Below are 27,963 nucleotides of genomic sequence, written 5' to 3' on the forward strand. Positions count from 1 at the left end.
AAATAATGTTGGAAACAAGCTAGCAAGTACCCAAACTGAATAAAAACACAGCCTGGAAGAATCTTAAGAGGTAGGCTGACAGTTCTCATGCTCTGGGTTATAAATGATTGTGGAGTTGGGTAGGGAGAAGCATTACCTTTTCTTTAAAATTCTAATCAAGATACACAGTAAGTAAGAATAACACAGATCCTCACAGGTCCCGCTAAATACCTACCTGGCAGCTTGATACTTCATTATTTATCATTGTCCATTTTTTATGGTAACAGTTGACATTAGATTATTACTGACCTGGTTGGTATTTGAATTTATTCCCCTGAGGTTAAAGACTTTGTAGTTTCGTGTTCTCAGTCCTTTTTAAAATTCATAATTTTAGAGCATGGAAAATATATTGTTCTATCAAGTTTATTTCTCTGACATTTATTCAGTGGAAAGTGTGATCCTAATATTAAAGGCATTTGATTTGAAGCCCAGGATACAAATAATTCTTTTTAACCGATCTTCCCTAAAACAAGTCATTTCATTGCTGCAGTTCCTCTCATTGGTGTCTTGGAAGCTAATATGTTGAACAGCATAATTATTTGAACCAGTATTTGTTTTTGAAGGATTTGTGGGTGATAATAGATGGATCAACCCAGTTGTGTCAGAAGGTATTAAGATTTCTGACCGCTAATGTTGTGGTGTTGGTCCTACACAGAGCCATAAATAATATTGTGTGAGAAGCGGTGACAGGCTTTTACTCCAGCTCTTCTCTTTATCATGTTATATTAAATTTAAACATAATTGTCAAATTTCTTTGTGTGGGTAAATTCTTTTTTGATGCCTCCTTCTATTAAAGTTGTAATATTCCTTTTAACTAGAGGGCTGCGTAAGAATTCATACTTGCTAGGTGTGTTTCTCACATAATCGTAATCTCATTAATGTTGCTAGCAGAACTAATTGAGCTGTCACAATGAGGTTCGGTACCCAGTTGGAGAAGGATGGTGCGAGGCCGATGGAATTAAGCATATTCTGATGATGGGTAAAGCTGATGTGACTCATTAGTGAAGTGCTCCTAAAGCGTTATTCTCCGTGAAAATGCAGGTGTTTAGACTCTGTAAATATGAAGGTCAAATGCAAGAACTCTTTTGAAATTTCAGAAGCAAGTTGTTGACGGTTCAAGATACAATAAAAGTTTTCTCCTTTATCAGCACTGACATTGAAAGTACTGCCAAGTAGCACCTAGACACCATAAATCATTGATGAGAGTGGATAGTTTGAAAATATTACAAAGGAAATGCTCTAGGGAACAGGGCATGTAAAGAAGTCATTGTCTAGGGCCTGCCTTATTTAAAATGGTCATTCCAGTTCCCATTAATTCACATCTCTAATTAGGAAATGGATTGATCTCTTGCTTAAAGTTGCTAGTGACTGGCTGGTGTCCATGGCACATCAAAAGCATGCATACAAATGCAATGTTAGAAGCCACCACTGTCATATAAGTTTAACTATATATAAATTGAATGAAAGCTGGGGGCTGAGTTTCACAGGAAGAAACAAAATATATTTCAGACCTATAGTTTGTACATGGGCTCTTGTTGCTTATGCCCTGGTTTGTGGTAGCAAACCACAATCAGCTGCATTTTCAGTAGGCTTCCTTGTGAAGAAAAGAGAACTAAAAAATGTTTTGGAAAAACAAAAGATGACTCCCTCATCCTTGGTCACAACAGTATCTCTGCAGGCAGGTATAATTTCATCTGTGTCAGACCCAGTAACCATCCTGGGGAGAAATATCTAATAAAGAACCAGGTTGTGAAGCGTGTGGCAAGTGTCTTTGTAGGGCAATTTTTGTGCACAGTGGTTCACTGAGTTGCTAGTTAGCATTGTATTCCAGGGGAAGTTTGTCCTTAGGATGAGACATAAACAATAATTAACACTTGTGCCTGTGAAGGAGCCACAGCTGCATTTCCAAGGGTTGGTATTAGTGCATAGGCTGGATTCCAATTAGCATAATTACACTCTGTCTTCCTAATTTTGCTTTGTACTTTAAGATGGGTAATTATTCTTAATCACTGTGCGTCCTAATGTGCTGTTAAATACCAATGTCCACCTTCCCACGTTTGGGTGCATTTCAATGCAAACTGCATACGTAGTTTGCAGACTGTCTTGTGAGTCTTTTCTCATTATAATTGCAACAACTACAATAAATTGCAATAACCTTAAGAGAAAACATCTCAAAATGCAACAAAGTTCCATTGGCCAGCGTTCTAAAATGTGTATTCGTGTGTGTGTGTGTGTGTGTATAGAGAGATGGATAGACCCATCCAAACTCCTCAGCAGAGACACAAAGGCCTGTGGAGAAGAGTTAGAATGAGATCCACTTGTGATACCTTGAAATAATTCACTTGAATTTTCTTTCCTATTTTCTTTCCTGAATCCGTTTCTTGATAGTCTCAATCTTTTTTTTTTCTGCATAAATTCAGTGCTGCATACAGCAGCAGCTTGAGCACAAGAAAGTTCCCATGTGTGATCGTTCGCATTTTAAGACACGCCAAGGTGTTGTTTGTTCTCTTAGTCTGCACCCTTATCTACTTAGTGCATCAGTTCATTTTAATTTTTCACCATGCAAAGTTATTGTAGGTGCCTTCAAGGAGACGCTTTAAATAGCTGGGAATTTCAGACAAGTGCTTTAACAATGTCATTCTGAGGAATAATGCATTCCCTTGGATGGACAGGTTGGGGTTGTTTCTGAACATGGCATTAAGTCATGCGAAAGAAGTGAACTGAGAAACTCTTACAGTAAATGTTTGAGATTTTCTTCATTTTGTTTTCCCTTTTTATTATGTTTGCTTAATGATTTCCATGTGGACCATCCTGAGAAATTGCTAGTGTTTTGGTGTGGGAAGAAATTTCCAAGGGAAAGGCAGACTCATCATGCACTTTCAATAGATCGATACTAGACTTATTAATCAGTTTTCTTCGGTAATAGGTTGACTCTTTTGGGAATCTTTCAGAATATATTTCAAACTGATGAGTCATTTTGACATTTCAGAAAATGCCTTCATTTAGAAATTACAGCTTTTCACATTCTATTTAACCCATCGTGTATCCATCTGTTGTAAAAGCACAGTATCTATTCATTTTTTGGCTAGATTTTGTGATGCTAATTGTGTTACTGAAGTGTCCTGCAGGTGTTGTAACTTGTCTTAGCAAGGTTCTTTCTGTTTTTCTTCTTTTAATTTTTCTTTGCTAAAGTATTAGTTCTACTGGTAGAGGTGGGGTGATTTTGTGGGTTGCGGACAGTGTTTTGAGATGTTAGTAATCTCCTCTGAAGATGAGTTTATTTCTGAGAAATCTCATGCTCCTGGAAGAAGAAATACTGGTGTTGCTGCTGAGCTTTTCCTGCTGGTAGGGAATGAGTTGTTTCAGGTGATTGTATTTATGGAGAAAGATCTTTTGTCTCATTTTTTGGGGGCTGTTTGAGATCTCAGCAAACTGACACTCATTTTAAGTTTGGCAACCAGTTAGTGCTGTGTGTGTGTGCAGATGTTTGAGAACTTTATTATCCTAGTCTGAGGCAGATTTTCTCAATAAACACAGGCTTTATAAACTCAAATAGTGATTTTCATTGTATTGGTAAAGCTGTTGTTCTTCTAACAGCATGCATATGCCTAAATTGTCATTAAAAACTTAAAATTACACATATGGGAGCATATTTTGCACTGACTCATATAATTTCAAAGTTCATTCAATACATTATTTGCTTCTAAAAGACACGTAAAATAAGTACTAGTGCTGCTACCCCATAGATAAGAAAACAAATGCAGAAAGAATAAATGACTCCTTTCAGGTCAGACAAAATGGCACTCACGGTTCCTGGATTCTTATCCTGGCGCTTCTTGCTGTGATATATCAGATGTATAAGATATATATATATCCTGATATATCAGGATATGTAAGATATATCCTCTTACTCATCATCTCTTTTATTCTCATCCTCTTATAATGGAAAGTTGTCTGGTTGGTGAAGTTCTTGTTTGGAGCGAATCGTCACGTCATGGCATTCTCAAGTACGTACAAGATCAGGACTTCAGTCTTTCACACTCTTTTCCCAAGTTGAGTGAGCTCACTGATGGGTGTTTATGAAATAATTACGCACCTTTTCTGTTGCTGAACCAGCTGCAGGGCGAGGAGATAGACGGTAGGAAGGTGACATTGAGGTTGGCAGACAGGTTCAATGATGACGTGCACAGGGGATTTCCAGCCTCAGTATGAAAGAGGATTTCCAGAATAACTAGAGTATCTCACAACTACTGGCAAATGCAGCTAATGTCTCGGTATGTCAGCCAGGGAGATTTATTCTCTCTCTGTTACAGAAACTGAGTGTAGGCGGACCATAATCCTCTCCATTTGGTATTGTATTGATCTTTGCTATCAGAGTTTGGGGATAGAGGGCACTCTATAATGAAAAAGGGGGGGAAAAGCAGAGATTGTATCTTTGTGTCTGATCCACTCATCTGGAGGCTCTGTGTCTGCTTGGATTATGGAGGAAAATTAGAGTCTGATTCTTTCTGCCTCCATACGTGGGCATAAGCCAGAGTTCTCTCGGTGGGAGTTGCTAGCCCATCTCTAGCTACCAGAAGCAGTGCCCGTGAACCTTCTGCCACTACCAAGCTTCTTCCAGGCAGCTTCAATATCAGAAGAATTCAAAGACTACAGACTAGGCTCAGCCCTGATAGGTACTCTTGGGTAAATCATTCTATGCCATGCCAGTAGACCAAGTCCCCAGCAGAAAATGAACCTGTTGCTGTGATTCTAATTAAGTTATCGATTTAATGGCAGTAATTTTATTTTCATGGTGGCAGTCATTGTCCCAGCTAGCTAGAATAATATAATTGTTTTTTCTTAAAGCCTCATTTATGATGTATCCTCTGTTGAATCTTAAGCAACAAAAAGAAGAAGAAGCCTATAGCTATTTCAAAATTATGGTGTTTGTATGATTAAAAATGTCAGGATATCTTGCTTGAGACTAGTGACTGGGAATTGCTAGTAGAAGAAAATGAACACTCATAAACTTAAAATACATTCTGAATCGATTCCTCTTCATTCCGAGAGGGTCTTCTCTTTTTTAATTGTTGGTTTAAACACCTGGAAGTTAAAGTTCTCATGAAATTAAAAACAGGTAAACAGAATCTTTAAGGAAATTAAGCAGCTTGGGATGTGATATGTTTAATTACACCAGTATAAAGCCAGAACAACTCCACAGAAGATAATTAAAAGCAACTGAAACAAACTGACTGATCTCCTTAATAACCTAACGGGCTGTGTCGTTAAAGTATTCTTTCAGTTACCTCAATTTCATATGCTTTTGAAAATTATCCTTAAGCTGGAGAGCTATAAAAACATCTAGCCTTAGTTACTTTCCCTTTCAACTTCTAAGGGTTTAGCTCTCCACAGCTAGACCAGAACTGGGTTAGGTATCCTCACACCGCAGTGCGTGTTGTGTTGTAGACTTGAGAGCCTGGCAGTCTTTATTTGCAAATCCCGTCCTGCTAGCAAATGAATCTCCTGAATGGTTATAAGCCACAGTTCGTTATAAAAATGTTGGTGAAGGAAAAGAGTGGTGCTGCCTGGCAGGTCCGTGGTACAGGGCAGATGTATGGAAAGGAATTCGGGGTATATCAGGTGTGAATAGGTACGTTGGGAGGCATGTTGAACTTGATTCCATGGAAGGCAATTTTTTGTGTCCCCCTGTTACCTGCACGGCTCATAGATGGATTCAAATGGGGAAAGTTACTTATCCAGCAGAACTGAGGGGTTTGGATGGTCTGTCAGCTTCTTGCCAGGTTTTAGTCCCTTTTGTCCTTCTTTGGTTCTGCATTAACTGGAAGTATCCACTATTGTTCCCTGCACCTGTATACCTCTAGGAATCCTTTGAAATAAGGGACCAGTACGAAGTTATGAGGCCCTGAGCTTTCAAATCCTTTATTCATTGAACATCGGCTGACTCCTGTGATAGCTCAACTTAAAAACTCTGTTAGATTGACCCTGAATTTTGGAAAGAAATGTGTATTTATAGTCCCCTCATAGTTATGAATAATAATTTAGACTGACCTGCTGTGTACTTCTTCATGTATTAAGCATATGTAGTCCCTTGAGGAGCATTTAGGAAATAAGGGTTACATTCATCCAGTGTTGTCTTTTGTGTATCAAGCATGAAATATTTAAAGTAAAATAACTGTAAGGATGGAGGATGCATTTTGAACGGAGATTGCGATGAAAATACGTGAAGCGGGAAAAGCATTACACTGCAACGTGCTGCTGGCTTTAATAATAATAAAATAAATAAATAAATGTAAAGAAGCATATTCTGTTAGGAATTTGCACTCATGTTCTGAAAGGTTTCCAAGTTCTGGACATGTTTAGATCATGTACGCTCATATCCATAATTTGTATGGATAGCAGTGAAGAGATTTTCAGTTTGCAGTGCTCTGTTATAACCAGCTGAAAGTGTCTCCAACAATGTATTGCCCTGAAGTGCAGTTCAGAAAAACAACAAAGAACAAATCATAGTCAGAACAGAGACCAAGATATTAAAGTCATAATTCAGCTACAAAGTTGACAGAGTAAGATGAGAGAGTGAAACTGTGGCACCATTAGCATGTAACAGGAGCCCTTATGTGTGTTTGAATGTACTCTGCTGAAAAGAATTGCCTGTCCTTACAGCAGTGTCTTATTATCCTTTTGGTCCTCTGCAGCGTCAGGGAGCATTAAACAAAAGAGCAGGTTTGGGTATCCAAAAAAATAAAAATAAAAAAATAAAGTGGCTTTGATCCAGGCTGATACAGTGCCGGGAGCTCTAGGGGTCTTTTTTAAAAGTTCAAAGCTCCTTAAACCTTATTTTCTGCCCTCACAAATAAATGAAATATTGACAAAATCCCTTGAGCTGGCTGCTGTGAGGTGCTGGCTGAAGAAGCTGATCTATATCCCAGGATCTATACCCCAGGCTGCCTTCCTGGCAGAGCCCAAGCCTCTGATGGATCTGCTCGCCCAGTTCCCCATCGGTGGGCAGGGCTCGCAGAAGGACGGGCCTAGAGCTGCTTCCCACCTGAACTGCTCTGCTGTTTGCCTTTAGGTGTCCTGATCTTCCTGACAGCTCCTTAGCAAAATTTCAGTTATCTCCTACAAATTGCTTCTGCTACTGGACTGGTTGAAGGAAATCCCCATTTCCAGGTTAGAATTATAAGGGCTGAGGGGTGCTCCCTGATTCCTGCCTTGCCACAGCAGCTCTTTCTGCAGCACGAAGGGCCAGTGGAACACACTTTGGGGTTGTATAGCCCTTCTGGTTTGGTTGCTGGTTCAGCTCCTGTTCATAACAGCATCAATTTAAAATCCTTCTAATGCAATAGTGTCTCAGCAGAAGCAGCTAAACAAGTGGGCAGTGTGAGTGCAGTGCCCAGCAGACGGATACACACACTGCATTCAACCCATGAATTAGGAAACCACCGCGATGGCAAGACTGTCCCTATTGGCCTGATAGCTACAGCAAGAGATGGGACAGCTCGAAACTGGCCATGAAGAACAACCTCATACTGCAACAGAGCATGCTGCGGGGTTTGTGCTGCAGACAGCCACTAACTGCCTTCCTGGTGGGGGATTTCTGCCAGGGAACTGCAGCGAGGCAGGGCTGGTTTGCTACCTCCAGGCAAAGGGTAGCGGAGGGGTTAAAGAGCAGTGGTAGAAGATTGCAGGTAGCGAGGGCTGGCACAGCTGCTTCCCGCTCGGTGCTGGTGTTGATGGCAAGTGCAGAATTTGCTGGCTCTCTCCAGCGATGCCAACGATTTCCAGCACTAACTCAACCTTCCCTTTTTGTTTTAAAAATGGTATTTTTGCCAAGTTGCTGTGGATGCTTTCTACTTGGCGTACAGCTGGAAATAATTCAAGAGCTGGAAAAGATCTTTATCTTTTTCAGTACTGGGATCTTTGCCCAGAAGTAACATTGAAAGTTTGACCGGGGAACCTTTCTTATTGCAATTACAGCTATTACTTCGGAGCGCGGTGTCCATGTGAGATGTGCCATTTCTCTGGCTTCCCCTGCTGACTGACAGGTTTGGACAGATGTTTCTGCAGACACCACTGCTGCTGCTGGCAATTATGATCTTTTCAGCTGCCTCTGAAACACTTTCCTCTAATTCATGCCTTACCTGTGTGAGCCTATCAGACCTGATATTCCTCCCACGCCTCTTGCCACTGCTACCGTCATGTAGTCAGTGTTGCTACTACAAACACATTTCAGTGTCTTTTAGTTATAAATGTAAAGACGTTGCCTGAGTCACAGCACATTACAAATTAAGTGATGCTTCTGGATGGAGATTCCAGTGGCTTCAGGTGCCCATTAATAATTAAGTTTGCGGTTTTATTATTCTGCTGTTCTACGGGCAGGGCTTTCTTATATATGGCCAGTAATATATTTGTTGTCAGAGGCTGAAAATAATAAAATCTGTCCTTGGAATGGCAATTTCCTCTTCGTTCGCATCTGATCTCACCTCATTTTAAAGGTTCTGGGTAGACAGGAAAATAATTTATTCAGTGATTGTCATGGAAGGATAGTGAGTAATCCTGTTGATTGTAAATTAATGGTCGTATTATTTGTGAGGACAATTTGACAATTGTTTGCTCGTTTTTATTACAGAACTTCCATAGTATCTTACAACTTTTTTCTTAGACATCTGTGCTTGCAGGTGCATGTTTGGGTATTAAGAGTGCTGTAGCTTATATGCCTCCAGTACTGGCCTGATGGGACTCTGCAGCATGTCCCAGCCAAATAAAATGTCCACGTGTGGGTTGGTGTTCATTAGCTGTGTGGTACCAAAACTGACATGGCCATACATTAGATATAAAGGGGTAGGTGTTGGCTGTCCTCTCTCAGTACAGACTGAGCACAGGCTAGATTCTTGGAATTTACCTAATGTTGGATAGAGAAGGGTGTTAAATTTCCAGGTAACATTCGAGCAACATCTTCAAAAGAGTGTTTGGCAACTTTTGCAAGAGCAGGAGAAGGAATTACCCCCATAATTTAAGTCCCTATTTCCTCCATAGATGGTGGAACATGAGCTCCCATTGGCTTTGAATGCCACTGGTAATGAACAAAACGTAAGGGTGACGATCAATTCAAGTATTTGGAGATTGGAGAGCATCCTTCTGTGCTGTGTTGACATGCAACTCTCTTGGGACTTGTCAGTAACTTGGCTGAAGTTTTCAACTCCTTCAGATTTTACCTGGATAGCGGCAGTGACAGGTGACTTTATCAAAGGGCCGTAATTCAAGACCTTGTTTAGCTGCAGATAGAGTTCCTCAGGCTCTGTCTTAGGTTCCTGTGCTCCTACGTGTCAAATTATCTGTCAGCTTGGAATAAATTTCCGTTTTTATGCTGGCCAATCTCAGATAAGTTTTTCCACCCTTTTAGTAGTTTTTCTCAGCTCTCCACAAAGTCATCTCTTCACAGCAGTAAATAGAAGCGACAGCAGTATTTCTTGGTGTTATGACATTGCACATATCCTGGGCTAAACAGGAGGAGAATGAGATAGGGAAGTCGTAGTACAGGTGTATAGATACAAAACCTATTTTGGGTTGTATTATTAATCTCCTAAAGCAATTCACCATTCCTTCATGATACCTGTCTACGTTGTAATCAGATAGCACTTGTGCTTTAAGATAATGAGTATCAGATACCGGCCAATAACAAAATGAAAGTATAGTAAAAAGGAAAATAAAACTGTCAGGAGATATTCTAGTTTAAAATGAAAATGCCAAATATCGGTGATGAAAGGCAAAGTAAGTATTATAAATTCTGTGGGCTCAGTCCTATCAGGTGCTCTGTGAACTTGGGCGTTGTTTTAGAACAGATTAATCATGATGATACTCCTTTAAACACTGGCAACAACAGTCCTCCATCACATCCCATTGTCTGTGCTGCCTTCCAGACGTGGTTTCAGGTGAAAATACACAGCAGAGGTTTCAGCTAACTACTGCGGGTACTAATTGCAAAGCAGGTGCGGGAGCAAAGGCTGTACCGGACTACAGGAGCCGGTCTTAGGGCTAAAAAAGGCAAATGAATTAGGTCTTAGGGCAGGCAGGAGCCTAAGCAGATTAATGTAGCAGTGCAAGCTCTTGAGCAGCAGCACATCCAAAGTGACCTGATTTACAGAGCCGTGGATGGTGCTGGGGAGATTAAACGAGTTCTCCTACATCCATAAATGCCAGTAACAGACCGGGATTTACAGCCCTGCCACTGTGCTCCTCGTCCTGTCCTCTGCTGCCAGAACATCCCTGCATCTCGGGTAATTTCTCTCCGTATACATACGACATTCCATGTTTTAGGGTGCTTGAAAGCCAGAATCATTCTGATCAGACTTCTTCAACGTGTTAAAGGAAAACTCCACATCTGAGCTACCCCATATTCTGACATATCCAAATTTTAACGCTGTGACTTGAATGTATGTGTTTTTATTAAGTCCAACGTATCAACAACATTAATTGTACGTATCCCTTTACTGTTGATGCATTCCTAGTGTGAAAAAAAAAAACAACAACAAAAAAGAAAAAGAAAAAAACCAACAAACAACAGGGAAACTGCTTTGCAATCCAAGTTAACTATTTTCCTGTCCAAGTCTGCTTAATCCTGGGCAAATTGCAGAAGAAGTGGTAGGGCTGATGAGTGCAATTTATCAAAAAGCTAACAATGCTGTAAGTACGGAGCTGGCCCATTGACCTGTGAGTGTGGCAACTTCAACCTCTGATGGAAAAAGGGAAGTGCTTGGGATCAGGGTTAAACGCCAGCTGCCTTGGTGAGGTAATCCAGTCTACGTTAAGCGTTCATTTTGGGCCAGCTCAGTGTGTGCTCGGTGGCACAGCAGGGGGAAAGCAGTGTCCTGACAGCGCCCTTCCCCATGTGTTTGTCACCCCCTCTAAATCAAACTTCTCCCTAAACCCCCAAGTTCCCCTCTTCTGACCACAGTTGCCTCTGCAGAGGGGTTGCAATGAACACTCTTTGCTGCCAAAGAAACCGAAGAAATTGAAGCACAAGCAATGCTGTTAGCCATGGGAAAAGAAGTCTGCTTCTTTTCTTTGCGTTGTCACAAATGTTTCATAATGCCCAGAGGGTTCTGTACAGCCACCTGGAAATGTTTGGCAAGATCAGCTCCAACATTTGGTTGCTTTCTCTGATCCATTAAAGAAGAAAACCTTCCCCAGCTCGCTCAGACGACTGACACTGTTCGGATGATGATCACGTGCAGGTATAAGACACTCTACAGCACTGTTATCACGACAGCATATCGGGGATTGTGTTAGTGTTAGGATTATCCTCATTTATTTACCAGTACAGCAGAAGAATGTGAGGGTATCTGTTGTATTAGTGGGGCTTGCCACCAACAAATGATCCACGTTCATTGTGATCAACCTGAAGTGGCTTTTTTTTAAATGCACTGGACCTGCATTTAGGAGGGAGAGAATCCATAGGGAGCTTTTTCATTGCTAGATAATTTAAACATAGACTTTTCAGGTAGGAAACAGATACAAAAAGAAAAATGTTGTCGTTCCTTACAGTGGTTAGTTTTTACAGCACACTGTTGCTTTCTTTGATTGGGATTTTACATTCTGATGATACAAGCTTCATTTTTTAAGCAAAATTTCTCTCTAAGCCAATATTTCCCCTGGGGAAATTTCAGCCCTTTGGCTGGATGATAATGTGATTGCAGATGTTCTATTTTTTAATTTTTTAAACAGGTTACTAAGGTGGCTGAATGTGATACTGAGATTTAGCAGTTGTTATTAAGACTTTTGTTCTTGCGTATCCGAGATGGGAATTTCATTTTAATCACCGCATGTTACAGTTATGAGGTTCAGGTAAAATAATAAGTATTTGCAATTATGCGGCTGGAGCCTCCTGAGGGATCTAAAATTCACCTCAGACTATTACCGGGTAAACATGCTTCCCAGTTCTCAGCTTGCAGGATCCTCTCGGAAGGAAATCGGGTGCTTCTGCAGCACTTTGCCAGCCCCAAGGGAGCTGATGATTTACACAGATGCAAGGGGATCTGTGTAACCTTCCCAGCCCCTGCTCACTCGTGTAAGTTTCAGGAAAAATCTGATCTTTGGGGTGGAAGTTGGTCTTGTGATGGCCGAATGAGTTACGTCCTGCTGTGAGCAGAGCCCAGTAACACAGAACTGCTCAAAACCTTGGCTACGAGAATATCTTTTTTTCTCCTTTTTTTTTTCTCCTTTTTTTTTTCTCATTTTGCATAATGACACAGACAATTAAGACCACTCTGCTGACCAGGGGAAGAAGAGGTGGAACTATAACTGCATTTCCTGTGTTTGGGAAGGAGCAATGAGCACCACGTCTTCTTTGGGTTGGGAGCTTGTAATTCTGTTAGCATTTTAGATGAACTCTGGAACTTCTACAGATTTGCATTCCTGCATGCACACACTCGCACGTAAATGCTAAAATATCTTCTATTTTCAGCACCAGAGAGCTCACCTCCGGTAAGCAAAGCACTGGGGAACAGAGGCACCACTTAGAATAGATTAAATTCAAGCCACAGAGAAACATCATTTGGATTTTTCTTGCAGGAGACACTATGCTCTGTTTCTTCAAACCCCAGAGTATGAATAAAACTCGTATTATTGAGGCAAATAGCTTAGGGAGTTTCAAATAAGGATTATACAATTATATGAATAAGAATAGGTAGGATGAAAAGAGAAGGGCCATCAAGCTGTCTGTGCCTGCTTATAAATTCATCAGCAGTATGCAGGTAAGGTAAAAACCCTCTAAGTGTTGCCATCAGGGAGAAGATCCCTACACGAGCAGAGACATCTCTTGCAGCAGTAACTTTGGACGTATTTCTAGGCTGCTACCTAGAGATGTTTTGAACAGACCCCGTTTTCAGGAGGTGGTTGTTTTGCTCTTTCTGACACTCATATTCCTTTATTATGTTTAAAAAATGATGCCTCAAATAGCTAAATGCTTTTGATTACCTGTCACCTATGGAAGAAGCGTATTCCCAATCACCTGGGACTATCTGAGCTCAGAATAGATTGTTTTTATTCCTAAATGGTGAGTTCTGCCTTATATGGAATTATTCCCTAGCATCAGAAGCAAAGGGAACGTGGACCCCTACACTCTTAGCACCATGCAAGTGTTTAGGTGCGCTGCAAGATCTGGAGGAACAGTTTTTGTCTCTGAGTTTAACTTTAGGCTTACCTGAAGTGCCTAGCTTAGTGAAATAGCAGGCTGCTCTTCTGATGGGTATGCAAACCTCTGTGGGCTATTCACAGTAAAAGCATGTCTTGGATGTCTGAAATCACCTTCCAGAAGTGTCTCATTCTTTGCACTGGCTCTGGAGAGAACGAAGGAGACCGAATATCCATCTGAAGCTGTAGTTTGTCAACACACAGGCTTTGTTGGCTCTGCCTGCTTGCACAGTTCCATGCTCGTGCCTTGCAGCTCCTTCCCAGCTCTGCTCCATCTCCTGCTTGTGCCAGCTTACAGGATACAGGAACATGGCTCAGTGTCTTTTTAGGACGTTGCCCAAATGTGCCTGGCATCACACAGTTTCTGTTTTCTTCGTCAAAGAAGATGGAGGCTTGTATGGAAACAAATCTGTAGATTGACGGGCGCTTCACAGACACCAGCAGCGTGTCCACTGAGCCTAGTCAGATCCTTATAGCGCAAAAATAGTCTCATGCCCCTAAAATGGGGATGCTTTCCAAATAAAAGGGGATACGTTTCCATTAGATTATGTCATTGTAGGAGCTGTGGCACACGGATGAACAGTTTTGATTCCTTCCAGTAGGAAGAATTAATGCACATACACACTCAGTGAGAGTGACGTCGCTCCCGCTGCGTTTTGTGAAATGGCTGTTACTGACAGGATAAACCCAGGGTGGCTCTAGATAAATCTTTATCTGAGTTAGCAACAAAGAGTTTCTCTCTTTGTCTCATTTCATAGACCATTGACCGGTATTCCCATGCAACCGTCTTTTAATAGAAAAGAAAAATTTCCTCCTAGGCAAGGGGAAAATAAATGAAAAGATTATTTGCTTGGACAGATCATCTGGAGCAGGGAAATCAGTTGGGATCATTTATTCAGCAAAAGAAGCAGGGGAACCAATGAGGAGAAATGACTTATAGCTCAGGAGAAGTATCACCCCCTGCTTGCCAAAATGCTTTTTGTACAGACACCTCTGCTTTTGTTTTTTTGTGGCTGTGACACGGAAATAAACTTGGTTGCCTTTATAACAGCCAGCTCTGTTGTTGTCACCTAGCGGAACTTCTGTGTACGTCAGGGTTGCTGGAGGGGTGTCTTCACTCCTGCATTCTTCTCCGATTGAAGCTGAGGGACGGTGTGTGCTTTATCTGGGAATAACAGTCGCCACCCATCTAGCTGATCTTAGCATCCAGTAGCACCAAGACTGCCTTTCACCAGCTGCGAGGTGCCAGGTACTGCTGGAAATTTCCCTTTCCTTTAAGATCTTTTCAAGCCGATGTGACTGGTTAGATTAGCAGTGCTTTGACTTTTTTTTTTTCCTCCAGAACAAGCTTAGAGGAAACGAGTATGATACATGGTTAAATTGCATCATTTCGAGCAGCACCTGCAGAAATAATCACTGAGCGTGTGCCCAAGAGCAGGCTGGCAGAAAACCTGCAGAGAATTTCCACTCCCAAGCAGTGATCAACCCCAGATGAAATCTGCAAAGTGCGTTCTGCATTCTCCTGTGAGAGCTACTGTACATACAGCCACATAAAACCGGCAGTCCATATTTTGTTAGGCAGGCCCTGGTGTGATCTCTCACTGCTGTGTAAGTCCCCATCATTCTGCAAATGGGAAGGTAGCTCTGTATGATCTGTCTTTTGTTATGCCACGACATCCTTCAGCATTGAATCCAAGCAGAAGTGATTCATTTGTTCTTCATTGTGGTTACGTCCCTTCTAGGGTTGTGCTGTGGTATTAGAAAAAATACAGATATGGATATATGGATGTGTAATGCCACTGTTTGGGCAGGAAGGAGATGGATGCAGACTGGTAAGCAAGGGGGTTTAGAGGCTGGTGTTCTCTAGCAGGTGTTTGCTACAACACCAAGATTCAGATTCCTCTGGGAAGCTCTGTGTCTTTTTTAAAGGGAGTTTAGCAAAACCTACTTTCACATTCCAGCCTGTATTGGGTGGCTAAGCCACTAAACACCTCCTGTGGGTCCCCAGGAGCCAAAATCTGGAACCTGATGGCGGTGCTTTGTGGTCCAGTAATAGAGAAATGAGTCTGCTGATGAGTGGAAAGCAGTTATCACAGAATCACAGAATGCTAGGGAAAAAAAAAAAAAAAGAGAAAAAAAAAAAAAAAAAAAGGACCTGTGCATGCAGTACTATCCTCATCGCTTTAATTGTTAAAAGAAGTCCCAAGGATGTTGTCCAGCCATCAGCTCTCAGAAGCAGTGCTCTGACCGAAGTTACGTAGCTGATGACTGTATTGAAAATGTTTCTTTGCCAGATCTTAATTGTGTTAGGTTATTGGGGTTTGACTTGGCTTTGCAAGAAACATGACAAATGAACAAATGAATCGTACCTGCTTGAAGGGGCTGTCTCACAGCCAGGATTGCCATTTTTTGGTAACTTCATTATTGCAGAAGCTAGTCCGAAAGCCAAAGCACGCTGACCTACAGCATACGAAACATTAATAGGCTATTTAATTCGTGTACTTGAGATAAGCTATGAGATAAACACAAAATGAGTATTATGTTTTATTTGGGTGAATGCTTATGTTTATGCATGCAACCACATCTGTTCTCTTCTGGAGGGAATCAAAACCATCCATCTGTTTATTTTAATAGCTTCCAGTCTGTGTATCTGGATTCTCTTTTATGTTGGATTTCAGGGCCTGTTTTTGTAAGCCAAGTGATTCAAAGAATGAGATCCGAAAAGCCCTGGAATTCCAAGAGCTACAATCTGCTATATATTTACGTGCCATCATTTCAAAATTAAGTCAGATACGATGAAAACAATATGTTGATTTGAATGATAGAGGAGATTTAAGAAAGGAATGCTGAGAACTGTATGCACTACTGCCTGGCATAGCAAATACCCTCTGTTGTGTGGCAGAAGAGATGCTGCACAGCCTGCACCCCTCTCCCTATCCACTTGACAGCTGCCTCCAGAGCACCATCTCTGTTCCTGAATACACGTGGATACATTTCTTTAAGTAATAATGCCGTATTTCCACTCCTGTGTAGACTATAGTCTGAACGTTGGCACAAGTTCATTAAATTCGTGAATTTTATCAAAGGAAAAATCGTAGAAGAAAAGTAAAGCACAGGGATCACTGAGACACAGCTGGTTAAAAAGAATGACATCTTAAAAATTTCTAGATAGAGCATGCACCAGATGCATGTCAGATTCACCATCTCTACGAGGTTCGGCTACGGTTTGATTGGAGATCCATCGCTGCTCCTGAGAACACAGGTATGCAAGGTGGCCGAGCCATAAAGGTGCTCTTCACCTCCACCTCCTTGTTTGAGCTCAGCAGCCCTGTTTTGCTTTCACATCTGCTGCTGATGCTGAGTTAGTGCCCCCCAGCACATTATCGACAGCTGTTGTGATAGGTAAGGTGATTCCTTTTTAGAGTCACCGCTGGTTTTGGAGGTAAGTCCTGAACACTCACATTGCAGATCCTGTTATACGTCTGCATACAGCCATCCTGAACTACTGTACCTGTCCTCTGAATTCAGTCACCATTCCTCAAAGACTTTATTATCGATGTAAAAACCTTGCTCAGGTTAGAGCCAAGGTCTTTGGCAGATTATCTCTCTGTCCAATCTCACTAGGAGAGAACATTGAGGTTGTATGTGTGGATCGTCCTGGTAGCCTTTCTGACTCACGCTCTGCTAAAAGCCATACACAGAGACAGCCTCCCTAAAAATGTTCCTCAGGGGACTACTGCTGCTTGTGAATTGACTGTTTAGATCATCTTTTTTCTTGAACTACTTACCTCCATCAAAGTGTACAGATCAGACATTTTCACTCTTGATCATGTGGCTTAAGAAACTGTAAGAAATCAGGGACTTGGCAGAAACAGCTCTTTTAGTGAAAGCAAAGCATAAAGCTATTAAGTAGGGCAAGAGAATTCCCCCCAGGGTCTGCTGAAGGTCTCGTGGGCTAAAGGCCAGCTTACAAAGCAGGGTCATCTGTGCAGTCTTGCATTTACTTTTCCTCCCTGGTGCAATATCAGTTTGTAAGTTACCCACGCTATTTGAGCCACAGTGGTTTTGCTTTCAGAAATCCGATCAGTGCTCCTTAACGAGTGCAAGGAAAATAAACTCCCACAAGTTCAGTTTCTCCTACTCACTGTATGAGTCTCTTATCCAATTTATTCAGTTAATCCCCTGCAGAAACTCATTGCCACTGGAAAAGCTTGGGTGGAAGCTTTGAGGTTTCATGAATTCTAACTGTGCCTGTTGCCACTGCATACCAAATTCCAATATAAATTGGTTTTGATTACAGTACTTAGAAAAATTATTATAGTGATCAGGTTTATTTTTACTAAAATTAACAATGTAGTTTGTAAAGCCCTGTGCAGGGCTTCTCTTGTAGGGCACACATTCATCTGATGACTTAAGCCTGTAGTTCTACCGGTGGTAAATCTGTTTTTTTTGGCACATTGTACCTGATCAAAAGCTCTCATGACGCGTGGAACAAAGCTTTGAACTAGTGCAAACTCTGTTTGGTTCGAGTCTGTTTTAAAAATGTTGTATAATAACTTTCTCAGCAGATTTTATGACACACCAGGCATCATTTCTCTCTACAGAGCTGGCAGAAAGCCAACACAAACCACAAAGGCTGCACAGACACCTGAGCGTACGCTTTGGCTAGTCTGATAAAACGTGTGATCGTGTTGTTCTGCCTCATTCCATCAGAGTTATGCTGCCAGATTACCTAGTCCTTCATCTATCTGACGTTAAAATCCAACTGCAGCCTCCACAGCTAGGTGAAGTTGTCTGAACAGAGGACGTGTAGCTGGAACTTTGATTAAAGGCCATTCAAGGCTGTGTTTCTTAAGCAAAATCTGGTTTGGGAGGCTCTGAAACACACACATCGAGGTGCCCACAGGGTGACTCAGAAGGCTGGAACAACTTCTGCTCCCATTTGCTCCTACTGTATCTGCCTGCCTTGGGTGCTTCTGCAATTCAGTTTGCAATTTTTCAACCTGGACACCCCAAAATCAAAACCCTCAAGGATTAATGGGCTGCTCTAGCAGAATTAGACCTTAATCTCTCTGGTTTGATCTCCCTGTCTGTTATACTGGCGATATAAATGCTGTGACCAGCTCAATGGTTGTAACAGAAAGCTGTTCACAACTGCAGCTTCCCACGCATTTAATACAGGAAAGCCTCGCATGCTTCCAGTGGGAGTGGATACACAACTTCCGTACAACAGCCAGCTCAAGATCCTTACAGTGTGATACTCAAATTCAAAAAATGAGGGAACGGGAAAAAATAACAAGAAAACCCTTAAAATTGTGTTGGAAAGACACAATCGGTTAAAGAAGGGTTCCCCTACCTAGTGCCACACACTCTCAAGGAAACGAGACTTTACTCATCAAGTCTCTGTTTTTAATCTTCCCCAGTACCTTTTGAATCCATTGATCAAGTCATGCATATATGATACAGGAGCTGACACCTCGAAGACATGAAGTTCTTGCAAGTTTAATGAGAGTAGGAATCCAGGTGGAAGAGGCAAATCCTGTTAAAACTCCCAGAGAGAGGTAATCAGTAGGACTCACCCAGGATGTCACAGCGTGGAAAGTGAGCTGCCGTGAGTAGCCAAGCCTTAGAAAAGCTTCATTCATTTTTCACCTTATTAAGCATCAGACCATATAAACACAAGGCAACCCCACAGGAAGCCAAGCTTCATTAGTTTCTGCTGCTGGCAGACTGCTTACCAATGGGTTTGGTATACTGAGAGGAGAACTGTTACATTTTTCCCACATACACGTGACTTGCATCCTTAATGGCTTGCATATAGATGCACAACAAAAAAGGTTTAATATAAGAACCCTGTTAGAGGAGAGGGATAATATATAATATATATGGCCCTTGTGACTGGTTTTAATAAACAGAACCCGAAGATGTGGTGCAGAGAAATCCAAAGTTGTATATTCTGCATTGTATATTCTGCTAAGTGGAGAATTGAATCCCAGTTTCTCCAAACCTGCAAATCCATTTGGATCAGATATCCCTTTGACTGAAGAGACCAGGGAAATTAAGTAAGCCTGACACAGTCCATGAAAATAATGAAGTGACATACATCTTGTCTGCGTTGTGGGCTTTTTCTGGCAGTTCTATGTTACACAAAATCATGGCAGTATCTGAGTGCCCTACCAAGCAATTCCTTATGGAGATATAATAAGAAAATATCCTGTGCAGCTGTTCTAGAGCTGGATTTGTTCTTACAGGTAATTTAATTGGTACAAAATGTACATTTGTCAGTACAACTACATCTATACTAGGAGCACTTTGCCACTTCAAAGTAGTGGTACGCTTGTAATTGTAAAATGTTGTTGGAAGTGACATCGCTGAGCACCTATGGGTGAGGACCTGGTCTTGTGCCAGCCATAGCGAGGTCCTGGATCCAGAATCAAGCTGCTTAGGCTCCAACAGAGTAAAGATGAGTAAAGTATAAGAATGGACTACAGGATTCTGCACTTCAGCTTCCAGAGTGCCCACCAAATTCCTTGTCACCTTACTCTTCACAAATTTTGTCCGACAGCTTAAAAAAATGGCTAGGAGAACATACCATATTTTCATCTACACATGCAAAAGTCTCATACTGAGCCATGTCATCATTCATTTGTAAAAGCAGTAGTCTTGGTGCTTTGAACCACAAACACCTATGAGCTGGGTTCTGATCCTTGTCAAAAACCAGGATCAGGGAACAAGTATTAGACTGTAGTGTGATGGGGGATAGATCTCTCCTTGGCCCCCACAAAACCCATTCCTGCCCCTTATAAACAGGGAATGGCTGTCCCATTTTATGAGAACTACTTGGAAATAATTTGACAGTAAAATTAATGACTATTAAGGGCTTAAGAGAAAAGATATTCCAGCAAAATCACCATGCCCATCAACATGAAAGCATGCAGGCAGACATCAGGCATGTAGGTAGGTAGGCCAGCACATGCAGCTCCATGCTGTATTTCTTAGGTAGGCAAAGAAGAATATTTCCAAACTCTTTCTGCATCTGAACCCAGGAGTGCATCTATTTCTGGTTAAGCAATCACGGCCTGGATTGCTGAGGCTTGGAAGTCAGCAGCCAGGCTACTGTGTTAGGCATCACGCATCAAAGGGACAGAAGTGAGCTGGCAGCGCTTCGTGCAGGCTGAAACCTCCCCCAGTGCTCCAGCTCAAGAGAGCTTATTTAATTTAGAGAACAAACAAAGTGCACTGGCAAGAGTGCTCATTCATAGACACACTTTACATCTTTCAGTAGACCCTGGAAATAGGAGGAAATACATAAAGATCATCTTTATTTTTTTTTTTCTTTCCTAGGTAGGCATAGATTTAGTGGAAAGAGGTGGAGGTTGCAGACTTCTCCCATCCTCCACATTTGTGAGGTCTGGTGCAGCACCATGCTGACTGACATGCCAGACGCTGTGCTGGTGGCCGTGCAGGCAACGTGCATCCAGTCTAATGAGGTCTCTGTGTGCTCCTCAGTGCCCCAGCACGTTGCATTACAGACCACCCAGTCTCAGTTTGCCCTCTGAACCTCCTTCACCCTTGTGCATCTGTATCAAGCTGCCAGGATTCCACCAGGCAGTTCCTAGTACGTGAGGTTTTGACCGACACTGTCCATTCCACTATATTAAGATCTAGGCACAATACAATATGGGATGGTGATGTAAAGACAATCCAAACACTTCCAGAGTAACAGAAATCTATGCCATTTTCTAGTGCTGTAGAAATATATGCCATTTCCACCTTTGAACTTCCATTGTAAATAGCTTCATTTGAAGGAAGGACATAAGGGAACAGTATAGCTTCCACAAGAGGAAACCTTCTCCCAGGCTTGAGATCTCACAGAGAGCAGTAGGTTATGTGGGCTTTTGCATTGTGACAATTTCTGATCTGTTTGCCAGAATACCTGATCCTGAAGAACAGCAAATCAGTGTAGCTCTGCGAGAAGGATAAGAGGGGGTTCTTGTTGCAGCTCAAAGTTGAATTGACTTGATTGGAATGAATTGTTGCAGATCTTTGTGATGCACTTGGCATAAACATTAAAAAAACATACAGTATCAGTAACATTCAACTCCATTTTTGCATTAAAAAAAAACAACCCTGCAGCTGTGCTGAATAAAAGCAAATCTGTCTCTTAATGCAAGGCAAATATCCATCATCATTCTTAACCAACAAAATGCATCATAGTGCATCAATATTGCAATATTAATCGCAGTAATGCAATTAATGCATTAATACCAGTAAGAGACTTAACGAAGCTATGGAGCCAGGATTGCCAGAACTTGCTCAGAGTCCTGCCAATACACTGCGTAGCCTTGAAAGAGGTGAACAGTGAAAAGCCTTGTACAGTTTCCCTGTACCTTGGTTTTCTCCAAGGAAAATAGTTAATAACTGGTCAGAAAGGGAGGTTGTTTTTATTCAAAACCTTAAAAATCTTGGCTTAAGAGAAGTAGAAGTAAAAACTCCTTAAGTTGTTTTGTTCTTGCTTTCTAGTAGAACAGAGTGGATCGGCCAGTGCTGTGTATTGATCCGGTGAGAAAAAGGAAAAAAGGAATATTACGGAGACACAATTATATGCAACTTGCAGACCTGTCCTATTTTAAACTAGTTTGTTGAAATTTGTCTAAAAATCCGAACAAAAACACAATTTAGTTTATCCCAGATCCATTAGGAAGACATTAAGCTAAAGAAAATTAAAGCCACTATTCAAACAAAGGCAGGGAATTAGACCCCATGCAGACAAAGCCGGTAGGGAAGCCGACACAGTTTCAGCAAAGTTGTCTTGAGGGCTAAAGCTTCACCTTGTCAATTCTTAGCTCTTACTAAATTCTTTCTTCTTAAATCCAGAGAGAATACACCAAGAACAATTCAGATCACCTGTGCCATTATTGAGGATTAAGGAGCAAAGAGTCTACATCATTTCTTAATTAGAAGTCGAGGGGAATGGGATTGGGGCATCATTAAGCAAACAAAGCAAAGCGCCCGGTACAATAGGTGGTAAGTAGACTATTAGCTCTGCTAAGTGCCTCTTCTTTAGCTTCAAGGAGGGGAGGCAGTTTAGCTAGGAAAAAGGGAATTAGCATGAACATATCCCATCTATCTAAAGATGTGCTAAACTCGGTGCCAAGGCCCCTCAAATTAGTCAAGGGATAACATTTACATAAAAGATACTCTGCTTTTTTTCCTTAGTGCCCGCATGGGCTGCTCTGATTTTAATGCAGATGCTAATCAAGACCAAGGTAATCCCAGTTTACAGTGGTGCTTGGTGGAAGACCTTAGGCAAATGGCTCTTAAAAATATCTCTTTGGCTCTTGGACTGCAGCGAATTGGTTACTTCGGTTACTTCGTGGCTTCCCTTTCCCCAAGTGGCAGTCTTGAAAAGAAACATCAAACCTCTGAAATATCTGACCTGGTGTTGCTGCAGAAAGCGTTAATCTTCATTTTGTAGAAAATGCTGTGAAAGGGAGCCAGAAAATCCCGTGCTCCCATACAAACCACCTTTGGCGGAGAGTGCTCCGCTAAGCCACTCGGCTTGCTCTCCATCTGGTTTTGTGGTGCAGAGCATCCAGGGGAAGGGGAGAGGAAGGCTTGCTGACTCCCAACACACTGCTAAGCCTAGCCAGGGAGCAATTAAGGCAGCATGCACAGAGCCATTTAGCTGGTGTGTTCCTCAGTTCTGATCAGCTTCCTTCTCTTTAATTCCTTAAGGTTACAAGTGAACCCCTTGATGCTTTTCTGCCTTACGGTATCCGGAAAGCTATTGCTCTGGTCCCTTATTTAATTTAAAACCTTCTCCTGGAGCTGCATCTTGGAGAGATTTCCATTTCTGTTGAAGTCGATGTGAGACCTGTATACACTACAGTCTGAGGCTTAGGTGTACTGCCTGTCGGCTCACTTATCCCTTTACCTTTCTAGTTCAGAAAAATCTGTGCTAGAACAACCACTGGCTGATAAAACTGACTGAGTATCTCTCAGCACAGAGAGCATCAGGAAGGATATCTTGTTCATTTGTCTCTGAACTGCCTCGAGTTTTTGCCATTGTGTACTGTCAGAATTGGACGTTAACCAGATAAAATACTTGATTCTGCTGCAGATTTTCCTAAGCCAACTGCAAACAATGAGTACTTTAGAAAAAATGAAACCATTTTCTAAGTGCTTCCAGCAAGGCAAGTTTGTAACCTAACTTTAAAAATCGGCATTCCTGCTGCAGTCCTTTGTATTGGCATAGTTATCAATAAATCCCAATGACATTTCCCTTACTGTAAAAAGGACAACAGCTTTTAAGTTCAAGCTACTGTTTCCTGAAGCCTTAACTTGTTATTTTCTCAGAGCTAAGACAAGTGGATAACACTTGAGACTCGGTATTTTGAGAAAGCTTTTGTTTTTAGGGTATTTTATTTTCATGCTTATATTCTTAGTCCAATTTCTAGAGGAACTGGGGCAAGGGAGCTTAAGTCACAGCCCTGGGTCAGCTAAATTGTGGAATTTCTAATTCACACCCACGAAAAAGCCAGGAAGTTCTCCAGCTATGTCAGCTTGCCCCTACAGACTTGGGTGGCAGGATAGATGTGAGCTTAGCATGACTGTAGGACGTGCTGCTCGCTAGAGCAAGAAGGAAAATTCTGCAGTAAAGCACGCATAAAGTAGTCTAAAGCCACACATTCCTTGCCAAAGAGCATCAGTCCCCTCGATTTACAAGTGAAGTGTCCACACATCTTTATTGTGCCAGCTTCCCCTTTGATAGGCACTACTAACACAGGCTTTAGCATTTTCTTTTTATACAAGGAAGATTTTGAAGCCTCGGTCCCTGCTCTTACTGCTAACACCTGCAGAGGCCTTTTACCATGCCTTCACAGGATAACCGCTCGGGTTTCTGTGCTGCGAGGAAGTGTTAAAACGCTCCAGCAGTGAGTAGTATATTTTGACAACTTCTTCCTATCAGCGTCCTGCTGTGAAGGGGATGGCTGCGGTCAGGCAGCATGCATCTTAACAAAGAGTCAGAGCAGGCAAGTTTCTGCAGCACGTTCTCAGGAAACTGAAGACTTGGACTGACTGGAGTCTCATTTTGTGTTTACTTTTCCCTAAAATTCTTCATCCATTTGAAATGGCCAATGATGTGGAGAAAGAAAAAAAGACTACCAGGCCATTACAGGAGAGGAAACGTATATTGTTTTATTACCTTCCCCCAGTATCTGTATTAAACACACATCTTACTGAATTTAGGGCTAGAAGTTGCTCCTAGTTCTTCAGGGGCAGGCAAACCACTGGCAGTATTTTACTATCTCGAATCAGTTCACTGATAGAAGTATGTAGATAAAGTACAGTCTTCCTGTGTCCACAATTAGTAACGGCACTGAGGCACACCTCCCTGCCCTAGCAGAAGGTGCTGAGAAGTGACACAGCTACAGAAACAGAAATCAAGTCCTCTGCCATGTCCCCTGGGGCATGGTATGGCAGCTTGAAAGGACATGAGGAAGGGTGAAACATTTCTACAGATTCAGTCATTTCTTGAACAGGAACAAAGTCCTCAGAGTCTCACCCTTTTCGATTGCGTTAAAAATAATACAGGTTAAAAACAGCCTAAAAACGTTATCTTTTGGAAATCTGGAAAACCAAGACTGATGAACTTCCTAATGCCTTTAAACACTTGCAAGTCCTCATTTCAGTTCCAAAGAAGTTTTTGTAGTAGTGAAGGAGAATCCAGCCCCAGCGCTGCGCTGATGGGTTGTCTTCTCAGCCGTGACCCGCTGAGTACATCGTTTGGTCACCTGGTGGCACACTGATAGGGCACGCGGTGGCACCGTGCCCGTAAATTGTCCTTTTGAGGAAGGATGCTGGAGTTGTTAGCGTGGTGTGGTCAGGGGGCATTCTGTATTCATGTAAAGGGTACAAGAGCTGCCCACTGGGAGGGGGGGAACTTAAGAAGCGAGTTTCTTCAGCCAAGCCAATGATGGGAAGAGAGGGGGCTAGAGCTGTGCAGATGCTGCTGGTCTGAGGGCCACTGCTCAGCGAGCTCCTGGTGGCAGAGCTAGAGCTGGAGAGGCGAGAAGGAAGATCAGGTTCTAGTAGCCAAGTCTGACCAGGTGCCAGTCCGCTTTGTTGCTCCTCGTCCTGGGATTTTAAGCACTTGCAGCAGCAAATTCCAACACAGGCACCGCCAACAACAAATGCCACAAACACGGAGCCAACAAGAAGGAATGGCAGGTACACGGGGACTGAAAATAGAAGGGTGATGTTAGCCAGCCATTCGTTCATGGGGTATTGTAGGTTATATTCTGTTGTTCTTAAGGCATGCACCAGGGAGTAGGCCAGGGCAGTTTTGCTCTATAGCCTTGCTAGAGGAGAGCAAAAAAGATCAGAAACTGGCAGCCACTAAGGCAAGCTCCTTGGGAAAAGCCTGATGTACACAGGGTCAGACAAGTCAGTCCTGTAGCATCTGCCCTTTGTACCCATGCAAGAAATGTTGTGACATTCAGCATTCATGTGAGCCAATACTCAGCATCACAGCTCCAGTTCACTTGTGCAAGATTAACAGAGTTCTAACATACAGCTATTAACTGGAGGTTTTATTTTTATACATATACACGCACATAAAATTGTCGTTGGTTTGTGTGGGATCTGGCTTCTTACAAGCCAGAAATTAAGTCAAAATAATTACTTGGAGGCAGCCACATTCATTTATTGATGAAACTGGTTAGCAACACACATACTCCACTGGTGCCAGAGCACCAGAGGTGTTACCAGACTACTCTCTTAGCAGCTTGGAAGCTTTTTTGAGAGTAGGACCAACAGAAAAACACCTTGAGTAAAGCCCCAAGCTGTTGTGTCTTCCCAGTGAAAGTCAGAGACTGGCTCTGGCCCATGCAAGCAAGGCAAACACTACACAAGAAGCCCTGTACAGGTCTCCAAGCACTTGGACTGCAATGCTTCCAGCTCCCCAGGGCCCAGCAGCGGTGTGAACCCAGCTGGGAATAGCCCTGGAGGTCTGAAGAGGAGAAATGCTTTTGATGTCACCACGGTAGGCTTGCTCTAGGGGATGCAAAGAGGACGGCACACCTGATCTGCCCTCCCGTCTGCAAGGGGCACGGCAACTTACCTGGCAGCGGGGGCCTGGGGCTGGGCTGCTGCTGGTCCCCAGGGCACCGTCCCTGGTCCAGGCGAGCCTCCCTGGCTGAGCAGCAGTAGCGCAAGGTGCAGGTCCCGCAGCATAGGGCAGCCTCCGGGCTGTCGTAGCGCTCCGGGCACTGGAAGCCGTGGTGCCAGCGCTGCGTGCCGCCGGCCCAGCCGTGGCAGTACTCCCCTGCCTGCCCAGGGCTGCCTCGCAGGGCCAGCAGCAGGGCCAGGAGATACCCCCTTACCATGGTGGGGAGCCCACAGTCTCCTCTGGCTGCTTGGAACAACTCTGCCCTTCTTTTTTTAAAAAAGGAAACTAAAGGCAGGACCCCTAAGCAGCTGGAGTCCAACACTCCCAGCCCCCCAGCTGCCCGCCAAGGCACTGCCGAGCTCCTGTTTCAGGAGGTTTTATCTCTTGGCTCAGGACCCACCTCTAATCCCCTCTCCCTGCAGCAACAAAGACGGACCCACTAATTGAAAACCCTTTGCAGCTCCACCTTCCTCACCTCTGTCCTTTATTCCTGTAGGGAGCAGCCACTGCTTCCTGCTGGAAGATGGCACATCTCTCACACAGGTAGGCATTTCGACCAAAAACGGCAGAGTTAGCAAGGCTAAAGAGTGCAGGACACAAAAAGCCCAGGGCTAGCCCGATACCAAGGCTTCATTCGTGCAGAGACTTGTAGAGCAGTAGTAGGGTCAGAGGTGGAAGGCGAGGGACTGAGCTGGGCACAGTACCTGATTACAAGTGAGAAATTGAATTTCAGAAGCAGAAGGAAAGAAAGTGCAGGCATCACCAGCTGCCAGAGGGCTCCTAGGTGTAATTGCTGCAAATTGGTAAAGACTGATCAGAAGACAGGCAGTTTTACAGAGACCCCATAGCAGCACAGGAGTGGCAGTGACCTCTTTATCTTTCAACTAGAAATAAAACCAGGTTTGTGTGCGTGGATTTTTCTCCTGACTACTCGCTCTAGAGACAGGAGCTGTGTCTGAAGCAAGGCTGGCCTGTGCTTAACCGCAGGGAGGGCGAAAATTGTTGCTAATTGACCTCTTTGAAGAGCAGGAAGTTAGGGCGCTATCTTTTGGACCAATATCCTGACAATCTGTAGCAGTATTCGTATCTTGCTTGGAGACTCCAAAATGCATTCTTCACTGTACAGAAGAGCTGGTTCCTGCTCGGCGTTTTGGAGTCTCGCCACAGATTGTGGAAGAAGGCTGTCCAATGATGCGGACTTTTAGAAGCACTTGCTCAAAATTATCTTCCTTCTGATAATTTTTGTTTCAATATTAGGTAACAGCTTCCACATTTACACTTTATTAACGATTTCATAGGTTCAGCTGAGTTTCAATCTGCCAAAGACATCAGCACTCATCACCTTTGCCAGTCGGTTATCTTTCATGCATCACTTTTTAATTGGCTTTTTGGCAAACCTGGTTAGACAGATCCCTGTTTACAGAGATGTTAAGTGAGATTTCTGTTTAGAACTGGAGACTTTTCCAAATGCTGCCCAGTGAATTGAGATCTGCATTTTACCCTGCTGCGTTTCAGCTCTGCAAGTGTAATGCTGCCTGATTTGCGTAGGACCTAATCCA

The sequence above is a fragment of the Aythya marila genome (assembly GCF_965140915.1).
Source record: "Aythya marila genome assembly, chromosome: 13".
Classification (NCBI taxonomy): Eukaryota; Metazoa; Chordata; class Aves; order Anseriformes; family Anatidae; genus Aythya; species Aythya marila.